We start from the raw sequence: 18131 nt of genomic DNA, 5'->3' as shown, positions 1-18131 counted from the left end.
TTAAAGTACTTACAAGGAAAAAAATAGAACTGAGATGATAATGTAAATTCTGTAGAGAATGAACTTTGAATGTATTTTTATCTTGAATTCACGTAATAACAGTATGATGCATACCTCATATGATAAGACAGTTACTAACTCATCTACAAGGCTTCCAATTTCATGTAAATACCAAAGTAGGTGCATAACATTTTTGTAGAGGAACAGTACGTAAATATGCTCATCGCTAAAATGACAAAATCTAAGCACGGTTTTGGTAAAAAAAAAAAAAAAAAAAAAAAAAGACAACTCTAAAATGTCTCTAATTTTTCCCACAGTAAGACATCAATCCCACTTTTTTTTTTTTTTTTTAGAAGAGTGGTTATTATAAATTCTACCCTCTAATCCCTTTTTGTTCTCTTGATCCAGTATTTGATGCAATTCTACTATCAGAAGGTCTGTTCTTATAGACCAGGACTGGGAGAGATAACAACTTTTGGTGTCAAGGAACTTTGAATACAGAACTACAATTAAAATTAACAGAAATACATGGGTCAATTTCTTTCTTTTTATTCTTTTTTTTTTTCTTTTTTCTTTTCTTTTTTTTTTTTTTTTGAGACAGAGGCTTGTTCTGTTACCCAGGTTGCATTCTCCTGCCTCAGCCTCCCAAGTAGCTGGGATTACAGGCTTGAGCCACCATGCCCGGCTTATTTTTGTTTTTTTTGTTTTTTGTTTTTTGTTTTTTTGTTTTTTTTTTTTTTTAGTAGAGAAAGGGTTTTACCATGTTGCTCAGGCTGGTCTCGGAACTCCTGACCCTTTAATCCACCCACTTTGTCCTCCCAAAGTGCTGGGATTACAGGCATGAGCTACCGCGACCAATCTATGGGTGAATTTCTATGAGGTCAGTATAGACAAAATAATTTCTGCCATGTGGCTATAAAGGATATTTCTATAAAATCTTCTCTAGAATTCAGTAGAGAAATGAGAATAACTGTCTCCCTTTAGATGCTCTGTTCTGCCTCTTTCTAGACCTGCTGCTAACATTTGGGGTCTAGCGGGTCAATTGACAAATGTAGACACGTATTTGTCCAAATATTTTCCATTAAAAATCCAGCTAAAGAGCTATGATATTGTTTATTGTTTCCCTACTTTGACAAATACATCTTCATAATATTTTAAAAAACAGTATATTAAGCTACGAATTTTATGTAACTAAAAAATCAGTAAGCCAGCAGGTGGCTGAATTATTTTTGTATATGTCAGAATGTTTTGTCAATGTACCAGTGATTATTAGATAAGTAACATAAAAATATGTACCTCATAAATTCTAATTTCATAAAGTTGCTTTGCCTTTCCACAAAAAATCAATAATTATAATGAAGATACTTACATAATTTTTGCTCAATTATCAGTAATCACCTAAAGAATTCTTTAATTTTTTTAGCTATGTCCAATATTTGAGTATATTTTATCCAAAAGGGAACGTAAATGTGAAAAATCAAATATCTGTATGTTCTTTTTAAAAAGATGTTTCTTCTATGAAGAGATTAACTAAAATAAAGGAAAAATATACATTATAATTAATGTATACAATTTTAAACTAAATTTAAACATTTCATTTTTGAAAATTTAATTCAATCTCACTAAATATATTCATAAAAATGAAACTATTTGTAATTTTAGACTTCAATGTTCACTTAACTACCATTATAAAGAATTTCTGTTTTACCTTCCTAGGCCTACATACATATAGAAACTCTTTTTTTTTTGAGTCAGGATCTCGCTCTGTTACCCAGGCTGGATTGTAGTGGTGTGATCATAGCTCACCACAGCCTCAACCTCCTAGGCTCAAGGGATCCTCCCATCCCACCTCAGCCTCCTGAGTAGCTGGGACTACAGGCATGTGCCACCATACTCGGTTAACTTTTTATCTTTTAGTGACAGTCTCTCTGTGTTGCCCAGGCTAGAGGGCAGTCGGGTGATCTCAGCTCACTGCAACCTCCATCCCCTGAGTTCAAGCGACTCTCCTGCCTCAGCCTCCCAAGTGGCTGAGATTACAGGCACACATCACCATGCTAGGCTAATTTTGTTTATTTTTTGTAGAGCTGAAGTCTCACTTTCTTGTCCAGGCTGGTATTGAACTCCTGGGCTCGAGCAATCAGCCCAGCTCAGCCTCCCAAAGTGCTGGGATTACAGGCATGAGCCACGGCTCCCAGACTATATGTAGAAATTTAAGAATGATATGAATCATTTAATGCAACAAAATGCTGCTCTGCATATACCCGCATCTCTTGAGAATTCCACACTGCTTAGCACCTCCAGAACCATGAATGGAATAAAGGCAGGCAAGATAAAAACTAAACCCCTGATTCTACTCAAAGTTCAGTTTTTACGTTTGAGTTCTGTTTTTAGTTTCTACTTGCTATACAAGAATCCACAGGGTGTACACCATTTGAGAGGAAAACTTGGTTAACTTATTTGCCTTCCCATTAATTAGGTACATCCACTATTCAAAGTCCAGTCCCATTGGCCGGATGAGGTGGCTCATGCTTGTAATCCCAGCACTTTGGGAGGCTGACACGGGCAGATCACAAGGTCGGGAGTTTGAGACAAGCCTGGCTGACATGGTGAAATCCTGTCTCTACTAAAAATTGGCCAGGCATGGTGGCACACATCTGTAAACCCAGCGACTCAGGAGGCTGAAGTCGGAGATTGGCTTGAACCTGGGAGGCGGAGGTTGCAGTGAGCCAAGATTGCACCATTGCACTCCAGCCTCGACAACAAAATGAGACCTTCTCTCAAAAAGAAAAAACAAAAAAAGCACAAAGCCCAGTCCCAGTCCCCAGGTCCCTCTCCAACCCAGCCCTCCTAAGCAGCACCTGCCTGCACAGTCAGCAAACCCATAAACCTCATAGGTATTCCTTGAGGGCAATCAAGTGCAGTCACCTTTTGTTTCAAGGTGAAGCAACAAAAAATCTAGATGGGCGGGGTGGCTCATGCCAGCACTTAGGGAGGCCAAGGCGGGTTGATCACGATGTCAGGAGTTCCAGACCAGCCTGGACAACATGGCGAAACCTCATCTCTGCTAAAATATAAAAATTAGCTGGGTGTGGTGGTCCATACCTGTAATCCCAGCTACTTGGGAGACTGAGGCAGGAGAATCACTTGAACTGGGGAAGCAGAGGTTGCAGTGAGATCACTCCAGCCTCGGCAACAGAGCAAGACTTTGTCTTAAAAAAAAAAAAAAAAAAAAAAAAAAGGAAAGAAAGAAAAGAAAAGAAAAAGAAAAAAAACAGTGGATAAATGTCGCTGGGTCCTGAAGGGCACCCCTTAGCCATCACTGCAGATGTTTATGATTGCAGATGTAGCCTTGGGGATTCTGAGTACCCGCAGTTATTTGTGGCAGAGATTTGTGATTATTTTCTCTCAAGTTCACAGCTGGGCTTTAGATCAGAGAACCTCACCCCACCACCCCCATCAACAAAAAAGTTTAAACTGATTTGTTTAACTGAATCCACAACTTCCTTTTGTCTGAACATATGAGAGATTGGAGAAACGTGAGAAATGGGTGAAATGTGACAAAACAGGCAGATTTAAATGGCTCCCACCATGTAACAGGCAGATAGTAATGGCTCCCACCCGTCATCCCATGACTTCGGGAGGCCAAAGCAGGAGCATGACTTGAGCCCAGGAGTTTAAGATCAGCCTGGAAAACAGAAAAAGACCCTCATCTGTATTTAAAAAAAAAAAAAAAAAAAAAAGGCTGGGTGTGGTGGCTCCCACCTGTAATACCAGCACTTTGGGAGGCTGAGGTCGGTGGATCACAAGGTTAGGAGTTCAAGACCAGCCTGACCAACATAGTAAAACCCTGCCTTTACTAAAAATATAAACATCAGCCTGGCACGGTGGTGCACACCTGTAATCCTAGCTACTCAGGAGGCTGACTGAGGCAGGAGAACTGCTTAAACCCGGGAGGCAGAGGAGGTTGCAGTAAGCCAAGATGTGCCATTGCACTCTAGCCCGGGCAACAAAATGAGACTCTGTCTCAAAAAAAAAAAAAAGAAAGAAAGAAAGAAAGAAATCTTAAAAAGTGGATTTTAGACCAAGCACGGTGACTCATGCCTGGAATCTCAGCACTTTGGGAGGCTGAGGTAGGCATATCACCTGATGTGTGGAGTTCGAGACCAGCCTGGCTAACATGGCAAAACCACCTCTCGACTAAAAATATAAAAATTGGCCAGGCCTGCTGGTGGTCCCCTGTAATCCCAGCTACTTGGAAGCTGAGGTGGGAGAATTGCTGGAACCTGGTAGGCAGAGGTTGCAGTGAGATCACGCCTTTGCACTCCAGCCTGGTTGACAGCAAAACTCGATCTCAAAAAAAAAAAAAAAAATGGGGGGTGAATATTTAGTTAGTTGTCCACTAGTATTGAAGCTGAAGAGCAAGGGATTTTAAATGTTCTCACCATAAAGAAATGATAAATATTTGAGGTGATAGATACGCTAATTAGCCTGATTTGACCATTCCACAATGCATTTTTATACATGTATGGAAACATCACACTGTACCCCCATAAGTAGATATAATTCTCGCTTGTCAATTAAAAACAAAACGAAGACTTAGTTTAGGTTCAATTTCACTCAGAGTAGGCGAAAATGGCACTTCCTTTACGGGTCAGGGCTTAGCCATATCACTACATTTTTTTCTTAAGTATGGGAATAACTTCAGTAATGTCTTCCACCCATACTGAGCAATCTTGTTTTTTTTGAGACCTGGTCTGGCTGTGTTGCCCAGGCTACAGTAGAGTACAGTGGTGCAATCTCAGCTCACTTCAGCCTCAATCTCCCAGGCTCAAGCGATCCTCCCACCTCAGCCTCCCAGGTAACTGGGACTATGGGACTACAGGCGCACCCTATCACACCCAGCTAATATTTGTATTTTTAGTATTTTCAGTAGATACTGGGTTTCACCATGTTTCCCAGGCTAGTCTCAAACTCATGACCTCAAGAGATTGCTTGCGTTGGACTCCCAAACTGCTGGGATTACAGGCATGAGCCACCACTCCTGGCTCCCTAGTTAGCATTCTAAACAAAAAGTTTTTCTCTAGTTTTTAAACATAAAATCAGAAAGTAAATAATAAGCTTGCTTTAAAAAATAGAATATTTAGTCCATGCCATGCAGCATGCAGCTAAGCACTCTGCTCCTGTGTTCCTCAGAAAAACCCTCCAAAGGCAGGGAGGCGGCGTCATCACCACCTCCATTACACACGTGAGAACCACTCGGAGCAGCTCACTCACCTGCTGCGGGTCTCACAGCCCGTTAGGGCTTGGCCTACACTTCAGATCAGGTCTGCTAATTTCAGAATTCCTCGTCCTTAACATTCTCTTTTTTCAAGGGCAACTCTTTTTTTTTTTTCTTTCTGAGGTCATGTCTGGCTCTGTTACCCAGGCTGGAGTGCAATGCCATCATAGCTCACTGTCGCTTCAAACTTGCCAGCTGAAATAATCCTCCTTCCTCAGCCTAGAACTCCAGGCGTGCACCACCACACCCAGCTAATTTTTAAAATTTTGTGTAGAGATGGGGTCTCGCTGTGTTGTCCAGGCTGGTCTCGACCATTCCTGGGCTCAAACAATGTCCACAGCACAGCCTCCCAAAGTGCTGAGATTGCAGGTGTGACCCTCTGTACCCAGCCCTACCTCAACTCTTAGCCCATTCCAATTATTTTTAATTTTTAATTCAGATACAATGTTTAAGCCTATTTATTAAAAACAGTTCTGTCTGATATACACTGCTTTAAACAAAAGGAATCAATTTTTCTACATGGTAACATTTTAAGCTGATTTCAATAGAAATTAACAAGGAATTTAAACAGATATAAACATTTTTTCACAGAGAACTCATAACATTAGTTCACATCTCATAAGATCAAGGAATGACTAGGAAGATTAATGAAATTAACTTTAAAAAGTGATGAAATTTTCATAAGGCGGAGAGTCTCATAAGACATAAAACAAACTTAAATGCCATTTAATGAATTTTAAAAGTGAAATTTTAGGGCCATCTGAAACTACCCTTACTCCACAAAGTTCTTTGGCAAAGAAATCGACGTGTTGAAAAAGAAATCTTACTAAACGTACTAAAAGGCATCTTTTAATAAGAAACCTTATTTTAAAACAATGCAAAGTTTTAAAACCACTGTCAGCTGATGTTTATGTTAATTTTTGGACTTGTACGTGACTTACTGCACGTTGGCTCAGCCAGTGGTTTCACCTGGCCCAAATGGTTGACCTTTATTTGAAAAGTACACAATCATCTACCAAGGTTGTTGATTCAGAGATGACTCATTGATGACCATTGCTCATAGGCACTGCCCGATACAGATGGACACCTACTCCCCGATTAACCTCTGTCACCGTCTCAGCGGACGTGAAGACTGAGACAATGATCAGTGAGCAAAGGATTTGTTTTTTCCTTTGCTACTTACAGTGTCTGCACGAAGAGCGAATGCTATCGCAACCAGAATATAGAGAAACAATGGAAGGATATTGCTGAGTTATGACAATAGCATTTTGCAGGAAGTACTGAAGCCCTGGGAAAAGGAGTATGAAACAGAAATTAAGTTTCAGAAAGCAAAACAATCAAAAATAAAAGGAGAAGGAGGCCAGGCCCAGTGGCTCGCACCTGTAATCCCAGCACTTTGGGAGGCGGAGGTAGGCAGATCACCTGAGGTCAGGAGTTTGAGACCAGCCTGACCAGTGTGGTCAAACACTGTCTTTACTCAAAAGACAAAATAAACCAGGAGTGGTGGTGCATTTCTGCAATCCCAGATACTTAGGAGGCTGAAGCAAGAGAAATCCTTGAATCCGGGAGGTGGAGGTTGCAGTGAGCCGACATCACACCACTGCACTCCAGCCTGGGCAAGAAGAGTGAAACTCTGCCTTAAAAAAAAAAGGAAAATGCCCAAAAAAAAGAAAAAAAAAAAGCTTGACCTTCAGGAGAAATAAAACTTTCCCAACATTAAACAAAATCAAAGAAGTTGCTAGATAACAAAGTAACAGTAATAAAATCTACAATCCAAAGAGTTTGAGGCCATCAGCTAAAATTAAGAAATTTTCAATCATATTTTGAGCAGCTGTGATTTGCTTCACCGAATCTCATTCACCATCATCTTCTAGAAGCATCTACTAAATGTACATTGAGCATGCCTGTTTAGGTCCTATTTGGTGTCTGTGAGCATTTGCAATGATTTCATGTTCATAGTTTTTACCTAGCACATCACTTCGTGACATATTTAGTGCATGATAGTTTGCCAGTTTTGTTAGGCTGACGAAGATCATCAGGTATAGGGAAAACTGTATCAGAAATGGTCTAAAACATGTTGCTTAGTAGTTGTTCAAATGAACACAACTTGACAACATAGATTAAGACATAGATTATCCAGATGACATCAAGAAAAGGGGCCACTGAGTTTAACTTTCTCCCTATAAATGGAACGGCCAGCTTTCCTCTCATCTCTGGGGGTCGTCAGGGAAGAGGAAGGGATGTAAAAGCTTTTCTAGTGATGGGTGAAAGAAACAGCTCAGGCCGGGCGCGGTGGCTCAAGCCTGTAATCCCAGCACTTTGGGAGGCCGAGGCGGGTGGATCACGAGGTCGAGAGATCGAGACCATCCTGGTCAACATGGTGAAACCCCGTCTCTACTAAAAATACAAAAAATTAGCTGGGCATGGTGGCGCGTGCCTGTAATCCCAGCTACTCAGGAGGCTGAGGCAGGAGAATTGCCTGAACCCAGGAGGCGGAGGTTGCGGTGAGCCGAGATCGCGCCATTGCACTCCAGCCTGGGTAACAAGGGCGAAACTCCGTCTCAAAAAAAAAAAAAAAAGAAACAGCTCAGTGTTCTGGGGAAGAAGAGGGCTCCAAGCAGGGTCTCAGCCAACTTAATAACACCCTATGGGCTGGGCACAATGGCTCACACCTTTAATCCTAGCACTTTGGGAAGCCACGGCATGAGAATCACTTGAGGCCAGATGTTCAAGACTAACCTGGGCAAAATAGTGAGACTCCCGTCTCTACAAAATAATTAAAAATTAGCCAGGCATGCTGGAGTGCACGTGTAGTCCCAGCTCCTCGGAGGCTGAGGCGGGGGGATCACTTGAGTCCAGGAGGAGGTCAAGGCTGCATTGAGTCATGTTCACACCACTGCACTCCAGCCTGGGAGACAGAGCAAAATCCTGCTTAATAAATAACACCCTGTATGTGTGCACTCGAGATAAACAGAAACCATGGGTCAAAGTACACAAAGGTGTAAGGGAAAGTGATGGTGAAGTTGTGGAGAGGCTTGAATAGAAATGGTATTAAGATGATTGTGGAAACGTACATGAGGGGAGGCACGCAGTCTCCTGCGTGGTGGAACCTACATGAGATTCACCACATTCCTGTTCAATATCTAAAGAAGAATGGAGCAGAATATGACTAACCCATCAGTCAGTTCACTTCTGTGACTATTTCCCCAGCTCCTTTGTCCCCTCTCTGTCACCATTAACTATACAGCCCAATTAAAACTCACAGCGGCCATTCACAGGCATTCTTTTCATAGAAAAAGGCAATTCTCTGGATTAGAATATTCCAGAATGGGATGCTCTTCTTCTCTGCTTACATTCTTATTTTCTAGGCATGGAAATCCCAGTGGGAAGAAAAGAATTTGAACAGAGGAATTAGCATAGTTGGAACTCTGTTAAACTAGCCCAATAGACTTTGAAGTTAGAAAATGTGAACAGCAAGAAATAGCAAGCAAAGCCAATGCAATCCTGTGACCATCAAGTGCATTCAATTTAAGTCAGATGACTTAATATCAGTCTTGCCTCCCTCCTCTAATTGACTGGACGACCACTCAGGGCAAGTCACCTTGCTGACTTTTACCTGAGGGCCTGTAGACAGAGCATAGAACAGCCTGCACGTAATTGTACAGATATTAACAAATTGGTCATGCCTGTGAATCCACAGAACTCTCACTAATGGCTTAAGAAGACATCCTGAAATCACGGTGTGAAGACTGAAGGAGCTCACAAAGGGCTGCAATGCTCAACCCCACAATGGAGTTTCCAAGATCAGAACAAGGTTGATTGGAACATGTCTGCAAAGACAGAGATGAGATTCCTAAGGTCCCGAAAGGTGCCCATGAGTGGTTAGTTCATCTATGGCAAAATCCCAGCAAGAACTGGGAAGAAAGGGAATGTGGTCTCCAGCCGAGCTGATGTCTAGTAATTGGTTTCTAAGAAGCAACAATTACTTTTCAGGTGTCCTAGCAATGAAGTCCTAAATGCATGCTGTACTCTAAAAATTTCCCAACTATTTGTTATCTGCAAATCCATTACTTGCAAATAGCCTCTTGCTTTTGGCCCTAAAATAGGGAGATTCACCTCCTTCCTGCTAAGTATCTAAAAAAGAACAATGGAGCAGAATATGACTAACCCATCAGTCAGTTCACTTCTGTGACTATTTCCCTAGACCCTTTGTCCCCTCTCAGTCAGCACTATCCATACAGTCCAATTAAACCTCGCACTGGTTGTCCACAGGGATTCTTTTCATAGAAAAATGCAATTCTCTCCAAGATTCTCAGCATTACCTAATGGCCTGCATAGAATCAGTGTGATGGTCTCCGGCGGGTTCCCGGGGGACAAATTGATCACCATGGCAATAATCAGAGGCTCTCGCCCTGTAGAGGGGCAAGGTAAAATTCACAGAGCCGTGGAGGAAGCAGATCTGATTATCTCAGAAGGGCTACCTCCTTGGAGTAGGCTGCTGCTGCTGATTACGCTGCTCCTACACACACGCGGAGAGCCCGTGCCAAAACGTGGAATGAGGCATATGGTTAGAAACTGAGTGAGAAAAGCGTGCCAACTGCTGATGCGCCCAGCTGGCTGCCTCTGCTCCGGTGGTCTGAGTGAGCACTCTGCAAATAAGACCTGCTCAGACCCAGGAAACAGTACAGACAGGTAACTGAAGAAATGCAGCTGGGTTGAAATCAGTGTGCCGCTAGCAACACAGTCTGAGCAAAATCCAGGAAGCGTGATCTATGAAAATGATGAAAAGAAAGCAATAGAAACCTAAACACTACTATCATTATGAATTGTTAGATTTTACAGTACTTTTGCAGAGACTATATTAAGGGGCAAACTCTTGAATTTAAGTATTTGTTATGCTGTATCGACTCAAAGTAAATTGATGACTTTTGTTTGAGACATCCTCTGAAAAGATGAAAATATTAACGGGGCTGGGCGCGGTAGCTCACACTTTGGGAGGCCGAGGCGGGTGGATCACTTGAGGTCAAGGGTTCGAGACCAGCCTGGCCAAAATGATGAAACCCAGTCTCTACTAAAAATAGAAAAATTAGCTGGGCAATGTGGCACATGCCCGTAGTCCCAGCTACTGGAGAGGCTGAGGCAGGAGAATCATTTTAACCCAGGAGGCAGAGGTTACAGGGAGCCAAGATCATACCACTGCACTCCAGCCTGAGCAACAGAGTGAGACTCTGTCTCTAAAAAAGAAAAAAGAAAATATCAAGGGGAAAATGTACAAGATAAAATATACCTCTATAGTATAATTTTTATAATACAATGTAAATGTCCAGTTGTCAAAAAAAAAAAAAAAAGACCAAAATTCTACTTTCTTACCATTGTGTGAAATTGGCATGTTCTCACTGGACAAAGCTGGGATAAAATTGTTCCAGGCAGAAGTTAAGGTTTGCATTCCCATTACTATCTATTGTAAGGCTCAGACACTATTCTTTATTACTTTGTGTATTCAAAGACCTTCAAAGTTTGCATTCACAACTATTACTTTCCTTTGTCGAGAATCAACTAGGAACAGTTCTCTACAGATGATCAAGGGAGAGAAATATTTCCTAAGCCCTCAAGGAAACTTCCTACCTCTGTAAGGTCAGAGGTTGACATATAGCCCTCCATGTCAGAAAGACTTGGACTAACAGTCAGATCACTTCTCAGGGGTCTCAAAGCAGTCAGCTCTGGGTAGAGAGATGGTCCCTTACAGGCCTTTAATGAGCTTGCTGCAAATCCGCACTGAACCCAAGCACGGACTGACTTCACAATTAGAAGTTGGGACTGTCTGTTCTCTTCCTCTTCTGTCACATTTTTGTTCTGTGTGTTAATAGGTCCTTCAAACTCTTTTTAACAAATCCCTTAAATAGACTGCAATTTTAAAATGTCAGTGATGTAGTACCATATAGGATAAATCATATTTCATATCTGTGAAAATGAGACTAATTTTTTCTTTTGCAGAAAACCACTACCTTGGGTTAAATTAATTTTTGTTAAAATACATGTGGATTTGACTTGGTGTTTTGCAGAAATTTTCTTTACCTTAAACTTAAAACAAATAGCAGCCTCTTCTCTGCCGTGATAGGAGTATAGATTTGACCTATTTATTTAATCTGAGTCTCAGTCCACTCAATCATTGGCAAAACTGAGATTTGTGTGTCCATCCCATAGGTTCACATGGATTATATGCTTCACATGTAATAGTCTCTCAAAAAACATGAGTTAGTTACCTCTCCTTTCCCTCCCGTTCACAAGCAATCTTTTTATCAAGACTTTGTGTTAAATATTCTTGAATAACAAAATTCTATTTTAATTCTATCTGCTATTTCAAATAAAAATAAAAATAATAGTGTTTAAGCTCTTGGACCTGGCCAGGTAAAATGGTTCACTCCTGCAATCTCAGCACTTTGGAAGGCCAAGGCAGGAAAATTCCTTGAACCCAGGCATTTGAAACCAACTTAGGTCATATAGTGAGACCTCCTCTCTACAAGAAAAAAGAAAAAAAAATTAACCAGCTGGGCACCGCAGCTCATGACTGTAACCCCAGCACTTTGGGAGGCCGAGGTGGGCGGATCACTTGAGATCAGGAGTTTGAGATCAGCCTGGGCAACACGGTGAAACCCTGTCTCTACTAAAAGTACAAAAGTTAACCAGGCATGCTGGTGTGCCCCTGCAGTCCCAGTGACTTGGGACGCTGAGGCAGGAGAATCACTTGAATCCAGGAGGTGAAGATTGCAGTGAGCCAAGATTGTGCCACTGTACTCCAGCCTGGGCAACAGAGCGAGACTCTGCCTCAAACAAAAAAATTAGCCAGGGGTGGTGGCCCAAGTCTGTAGTGCCAGCTACTCAGGAGGCTGAGGTGGAAGAATAACCTGAGCCAAAGAAGTTGAAGCTGCAGTGAGCCAAGATTGTACCACTGTACTCCAGCCTGGGACAGAGCAAGGCCGTCTCAAAAGAAAAGAAAAGAAAAGAAACAAACTCTTGGACCCATAATTTAGTGAATCCTTTAAAAAAGGATTAGAGAGACTGAGACAGAATACATACCTCCCTGAAGATAAATTTCTCTTCCAAATCAATTCAGTGTTCTCTTTCACTTCAAATCTTCTCATTTGTTCTCGTCCTCAAATCAGGGTGTGCAGGGAAGGTCTAAAACGAGATGCCACCACAACCAAGGGCAGCGGGCAGCCACTGAAGCATTTCACTAGAAAAGCCAAGTTACTTCTCAGGGCAGTATGGGCGTAACCTTTGGCTTGAGGCGCACCTGGGTTCAATCCCACTTCTACCATATTCAGCTGCATGATCCCCGGCAAGGTGTTCCAACTTGCTGAGTCAGTTTTGTTAATTGCACCACGGGTTACACTCCCCTGTCTCTTAGCATTGTCAAAGACCCAGGAGGCTTTGCAGTGATACTAATGAAAGAATCTCCAGGACTGCCTGCTCACATGGGTCTCTTCCAAGGCCCTGTACCTCATCCTGTATTTGTCTTGTTTTTTGTTGTTTTTTTTTTTTAATTTTTTCATTTTCTTTTTTTAGGGAGGGTGGAGAATTTGTTGTTGTTGTTGTTGTTGTTTGAGACAGGGTCTCACTCTACTGCCCAGGTTGGAGTGCAGTTATGTGGTCATGGCTCACTGCAGCCTGGATCCTTCCACATCAGCCTCCCGAATAGCTAGGATAACAGGTACCTGCCACCACACTCAGCTAATTTTTGGGTTTCTTTTTTTTGTTTGTTTGGTTGTTTGTTTTTTTTTTTTTTTTGGTAAAGACGGGGTTTCACCACATCACCCAGGCTGGTCTCAAACTCCTGGGCTCAAGCAATCCACCTATGCTGGGTTCCCAAAGTGCTGGGATTATAGGTGTGAGTTGCCATACCTGGGCTTTATTCATTTTCTTAAACCAAGCTTCCCAACTTATACAAACTTCGGGCCCTACAAATCCCAGATGTACCCTTGTAGAATGATTAAAAAGGATAATAAATACAAAGTAACTGGCCCGTAGTCTTTGTCCAGTAAGTGATATTATTGTCACCAGATTCACAGGCTGTATGTCTGGATCTGTCTCTGGGTAAATGTAGAGAAGGCGAGCACATCGTGGCATTGCTTACAGGTTATACAAGATTTAATCCGTCCTATAATATGCCACACCTGAGCCTGCTGAGATGCCTGGCCCAATCTCTAGCAACACTTGTGGTTTAAGCCTTAATCGTAAGCATGTAACCTCATTTAGGTGCATTAGGAAACTAGGCTGCAAATGAACAGACCACAGGATGTGTCTACTTAAATGTGAAGGAAGAATTGTAAAAGTAAAGAGCAAAAAAGAACCAGGCTGAGCACAGTGCTTCATGTCTGTAATCTCAATATTTTGGGAGACCAAGGTGTGAGAAGCACTTGAGCCCAGGTGTTCCAGACCAGCCTGGGCAACATAGTGAGATTCCCATCTCTAAAAAAAAAATTTAAAAATTAGCCTGTGTGGTGGTATGCATCTGCAGTCCCAGCTACAAGAGAGGCTGAGAAGGGAGGATCCCTTGAGCACAGGTGTTCAAGGCTGCAGCAAGCTAGGATCATGCCGCTGTACTCCAGCCTGGCGAGAGAGGGAGATCCTGTCCCAAAGCACATACACACAATAGCATTTGCAAGGGTTTAGGGGAGACTTATCAAGGAGGGCAGTGGGGGGTCATGGGGACTAGACAGCAAGAGCCAAGTGTGAAGCACTGCGTGGCTCGCTGTGGCTGTTTGTCCACATGTGGTCTATCATCCAACTGCATCAGAACTGAAAAGGGGCCAATTCTCCCACAGGCTTGAAGTTTGAAAAATGTATGTTTGTCTTATTTGAGTTCCCTTCTTAGAAACTGACCAGGCCTCCCAGATGGTATCAGGAAACGGAGGCCTTCCAGTTCACTGCACCCAGACAATGAGATGCACCTGCTCTGCGTTCACCAGTTCATCTTCCTTACCCATCCTGTTCTCTTTCCCCGCTGTATAAACCCCTGCCTTTAGTTAGAGGGGCTGGGGAGTAGAGAGGGTCTTGAGGTTTCATCTCTCGTTTCTCCAACTGATATCACCCATAATAAAGCCTTTCTTCCCTGGCAATGCTCCTTGTCTCAGCAATTGGCTTTCTGTGTGGTGAGCAACCAAACCTAGAATAAATCCCTGGTATCCAGCCACAGAACCAACTAAAGAACCTCAATGAAAACACAAACTCCCCAAGCCAACCATGACCCACTGAATCAGGACCTCGGAGGTGGAGTTCAGGATTCTGCTTTTTAAACAAGCTCCCCAGCAACTGATTTTGGATTCCGTTTAGTTTAAGAGCCCCTGCTTATGAAGTGAACCTGAAATAAAGAACCAATCAAATAGTTTTCAGGATTCCATGTATATTCCAGTTGGCTCAGAAAAAGTCCAATTTATTTATTTATTGAGACAGGGTCTCACTTTGTCACCCAGGCTGTAGTGCAGTGGTGCGATCTTGGCTCACTGCAGCCTCGACCTGCTGGGACTACAGATGCCTGCCACCATGCCTGGCTGATTTTTTTGTGATTGTGGAGAGAGGTGTCTTTTTGTAATTTTTGTAGAGATGTCATGTTTCCCAGGCTGGTATCGCACGCCTGAGCGGGAGATGATCTCAGTGAGGCCTCAGATGATCAGGCCTCCCAAAGTGCTAGGATCACAGAAGTGAGCCACTGTGTGTGGCCAGAAGTCCAATTTTCTACTCACAGTTCAATCTCTCCCGTCTCTTCCACAGTAAGGGGCAGGTGTCTGGCCTGTATATTTATATTTGCCTCCCTACCTCCCTCCCTCCCTTCCTTCCTTCCTTCCATCCTTTTTTTGCTTTCCTTTTTAAGCTCTCTTGGACTTGATCTTTTCACATTTTTTCTTTCTTTCTTTCTTTCTTTCTTTTTTTGATGAGACAGAGTCTCGCTGTGTCACCCAGGCTGGAAGGAAGTAGCTCAATCTTGGCTCACTGCAACCTCTACCTCCCAGGTTCAAGCGATTCTCCTGCCTCACCCTCCTGAGTAACTAAGATTACAGGTATGTGCCACCACACCCAACAAATTTTTGTATTTGTAGAAGAGACGGGGTTTTACCACATTGGCCAGGCTGCTCTTGAACTCCTGGCCTCCAGTGATCCACCCATCTTGGCCTTCCAAAGTGCTGGGATTACAGGCATGAGCCACCACGCCCAGCCACATTTTCTTTCTTGATAGATCTACTGTAATTGTAGCTGAAGAGCATACTATTCATATGTCATGATTTCAGCAAGATCGGGTAGATGAGAGGGTCTAATGTTAGCTGAATGTGTATCTATTGCACAGAGAGACAGTACCCTCCTGAAGATAGCAGATTACAATCATAGAGCCTGAAGCAAGGTTTCTAGTGAGATGACAAGATCGGCTTTCTGGGGATGTCCTGTTCAACCCTGTTATCAGAAGCGTGGATGGAGACCCAGGATACATGCTCACCTTACCTAGGAAGACACAGACCCAGGACTATGCAGATGACACAGATCTAGAAGGAATAAATGCCCAGAAATGGATCATGATCAAGCTGCGAAGTAACCCTGATAGGCTGGAGTGAGAACCAAATACAATATCGTGGAATAGACAGAGGCATGAACAAAAAGAAAAAGCATCAGGATGATTTTGCTTGCTTGTTCATTTTTGAGATGGAGTCTCATTCTGTCACCCAGACTGGAATGTAATGACATGATCTCAGCTCACTGCAACCTCCACCTCCTGGATTAAAGTGATCCTCCCACTTCAGCCTCCGGAGTAGGTGGGATTACAGGCTCACACCACCACACCCCGATAATTTTTTTTTTTTGTATTTTTAGTAGAGATGGGGTTTCACCACATTGGCCAGGCTGACCTTGAACTCCTGACCTCAAGTGATCCGCCTGTCTTGATCTCCCAAAGTGCTGGGATTACAGGCATGAACCACTGCATCCGGCCGAGGATGCTTTTTTAAATGTCATTCCAAAAAGTTTTGTTTGAGCCTATTACTGCAACTCATATATGTGCGCTTTTTCAGTTCTTCAAAGGAAATAATACTACTCTATTCTATGCTGGTCAAACTACTGTTTTGTTTTTAACAGATTCACCTCTGAGCATGGCATTTTAATACGATACATCCTCAATTACCATGGAGCCAAAAGCAGATTTCAAGGAAAATGAGGAATTCATAAACTACTAAGTTTATCTTGGGGGTGCGGAACGGGAACGTATCTTTCTTCTAATAATAGATTGTCCAGAGACTTACTCAATTGATGCTAAGTAAGATCATGAGTGTATGAAAGTTGTAAGAAGGCATATCACGTTAAATGTTAGAAAAGACAATGCAACAGTTAAATAACTCCAGAAATGCAATAGAGAATTCAGAATAGAAGTGAGCTCTCCATTGTGGAAGTAATCAAGCACAGACTGAATGATGACTCAGCCAGAATTGTTACACAATGGATTCTTTCTACTGAGAGTGTTTGGGAAAGGGAGTGGATAAATCTGAGATGCTTTCAGCACCATGCAAAGGTTTCTATTATGTTTTTATCCTAGCTAGCTCAGGTTCCTGGCAGCAAATTGAAACAGGAGAATGAGCGGAAAGCAATGAAGAGTAGAGGCTAGGCACGGTGGCTCAGGCCTGTAATCCCAACACTTGGGGAGGCTGTGGCCAGTGGACCACTTGAGGTTAGGAGTTTGAGACCAGACTGGCCAACATGGTAAATAAAACCTCATCTCTACTAAAAATATACATGCCTGTAATCCCAGCTACTCGGGAGGCTGAGGCGGAGAATCACTTCATCTGGGGAGGCAGAGGTTGCAGTGAGCCAAGGTGCCGCACTCCAGCCTGGGCAACAGAACGAGAGTCTGTCTAAAAAAAAATTTTTTTTTTCAAGGCGAAAGCAGGGAGGAGTAGAAAGAAAAACTGAAAGGGGAAATCCAGACGTTCCAATAAATATGAATGGAGCATGTACTAAGCGCCAGATGCTGCTGTAGACGCTGGAGATATAGCAGGGGAGAGGAAAATCGAGCCAAATCTCCCCCCACCTTCACGGAGCTTACATTCTATAAGGAGAGCATTATGAGAGGCAGTTGGATAATTTTCTCCTGCTGAGAGAACACAGAATAAAGTAAAAGAAAATGTGGGGAGGGAAAGGAAAGGCTAATTGTGCCGAGAAGGACTTATTAGAATGAATATGTTTCAGCCTAGATAAATCCCAAGATTGCTTATTCGTGAAATCTATTCCACATCAAGATTTGACTGGCTTCTCCAAAGCTTTGCAGTCTATTCATTCAGAGAGGGCAGCACCTTTCTGCCCCACCCTCTTTGTAAACAGCCCCCAAATGACCATCTGACTCCATCAATATTGACTGCTTTCCAGGGGTCACCACTTACCAGATGTTCCATCCATCACCGCAAACAAGTCCCCCTTGACATATTGATTATTTCATTTTTCTTGTCTTTTAGGCAGAACCTCCTAATTAATGTACCTATCGTTGGTTCTATCAGTGTGTCCATCTTGGACATGCACAAGACCGTACTGTCTACCTGCATTACATATTCAGCTCCTGATTCTAGAGGAGGCTGTTTTCGATCTCTGCCTAAATGATCTTGACCCTTGGTCCTGTTGGCCTTGCTTTAGGAGACATGTAAATTCCTAGCAAGTCCCAAGTCCAGGATTGCTTCAGTTTACATTTGTATTTTTTAAAAGTAGGATGTCTGTTCATCACTTACAAGCATCTTTGATGGTGAATGGTTCCAGCTCTAAGAGTCTTAAATTATCAGACGAAACCCCCGACTTTCTCTCTGCTTTTATGTCTAGTTTCGACTAA

General features: G+C 42.6%; 1 long non-coding RNA gene across 3 annotated transcripts in view; it reads right to left on the bottom strand.

Moving 5' to 3' along the window:
• Positions 1 to 12542, bottom strand: part of LOC141585450 (uncharacterized) — a 310303-nt gene extending 297761 nt beyond the window's left edge. For all 3 annotated transcript variants that reach the window (XR_012518930.1, XR_012518929.1, XR_012518928.1), the window contains exon 1: positions 12356 to 12542. This is a non-coding gene — a long non-coding RNA (uncharacterized LOC141585450). The remainder of the gene's footprint in view (positions 1 to 12355) is intronic.
• Positions 12543 to 18131: the final 5589 nt, after the last annotated feature.

Source organism: Saimiri boliviensis, chromosome 8, assembly GCF_048565385.1.
Source record: "Saimiri boliviensis isolate mSaiBol1 chromosome 8, mSaiBol1.pri, whole genome shotgun sequence".
Classification (NCBI taxonomy): Eukaryota; Metazoa; Chordata; class Mammalia; order Primates; family Cebidae; genus Saimiri; species Saimiri boliviensis.
Note: the sequence above shows the minus strand (reverse complement) of the source record. Positions and strands in the feature narration are given on the sequence as shown.